General features: G+C 48.9%; 1 pseudogene; it reads left to right on the top strand.

The window, feature by feature from the left end:
• Nucleotides 1-458: 458 nt before the first annotated feature.
• Nucleotides 459-582, top strand: LOC134953702 (U2 spliceosomal RNA; annotated as a pseudogene).
• Nucleotides 583-1,367: the final 785 nt, after the last annotated feature.

Here is a 1,367-nt window from a genome sequence, read left to right as displayed (position 1 = left end):
TGGCGTTTCTGGGAAAAACGCGGGAGTGTCTGAAGAAACGGGGGAGTGTCTGGTCAAACGTTGGGTGTGTTTGTGACGTCAAACCAGGAACAAAACTGACTGAACTGATCTTGGATCTCTTATGAGATCTACTCTTGAGACTCAGTAGGCTTCCTCTAATTGTACCTCCTTACCCATCTTTCATACCCAGCCTTTAATAACATTACCCATCTCCTTACCTCCTCTTCCCCATTCTCCTCCTGCTTTTGCTTGTTTAACTGCAGATGGGATCAAGGTTTGATACATTCTCTTACTCATTGTACTTCTGCTAATACTTAGTGGAAAATTCTGTATATTCTCCCCGCACTTGCGTGGGTTTCCTCTGGGTACTCTGGTTTCCTCCCACAATACAAAAATATACTGGTAGGTTAATTGGCTCCTAATAAAATGAACCCCAGCGTAAACATGTGTGTGTGTACATCGCTTCTCGGCCTTTTGGCTAAGATCAAGTGTAGTACCTGCTCGAGGGAAACACAGGGTGGAGTACCTGTTCTTAAACTAGGAGCGTGAGAGGTTCCTAGATGTGGAATGGAGAAACACCTTGTGGAGTACCATGCCGGGGTCTGGCAATGCCTCTGGTCGAGAGGGGAGAAAAACTGGGCTTAGTATCCACCGTCCTTCTAAGGGGATGAAAGAAGGCCCCTTGCGTGGAGTGGAGAAAGGCCCGGTCTAGTATCTTCTCTCGTACTGGGGGTTGACCCTGGCACAGAGTGGGTATGAAGATGGGTCTGGTTGAAAGGTTGGGAGCAGCTAGAAGCTTGAGGTGTTTTGTGCCCCTGGAACTGGAAGGGACAGGGGTGCCGGAAATGCACTGGGGTTTCGAGCCACCTTTGCACTAAGGCACTTTAGCACTTCAACCCTTCCTGTCTGCACCCACTTCCTTTGCCCTGGCCTTTTGGCTAGGGCAAGGACAATTTTTTATCCCCCCCCCGGCCTTTTGGCTGGGGCTTATTTATTTATTTATTACACGCACGTGTTTGGATCTTCTGAGAACAATACAAGCACTTATTTTTGTAGAGTTTGTCACGTCACGGTTTTTTGTTTGGGGTTTAGGTGAGACCCTTATGGGCCACCCTCTCTTCTAAGTTGCCGAGGCCCTCTCCTTTTGGGGAGGGCTAGAGGCTGTTATCGGTCCCTAGGGAGAAGCTTCGGCTAACCTTGGGGATATACGAGGGTCCCTCTGCGCTTCGGCAAAGGGGGACCCAGTGTCCCTTTTTCCCCTCAGTAGGTCACGGACACGTTTGGTCACAGACACTGGGTGATGAAGCCACGCACCTCGGGCTTAAAAAAAAGAAAGGAAAAAAAAAAAAAGTGTGTGTGTGTACATG

This window comes from Pseudophryne corroboree, chromosome 8, assembly GCF_028390025.1.
Source record: "Pseudophryne corroboree isolate aPseCor3 chromosome 8, aPseCor3.hap2, whole genome shotgun sequence".
Taxonomy (NCBI): domain Eukaryota; kingdom Metazoa; phylum Chordata; class Amphibia; order Anura; family Myobatrachidae; genus Pseudophryne; species Pseudophryne corroboree.
This window is presented reverse-complemented; position numbering and strand designations above follow the sequence as displayed.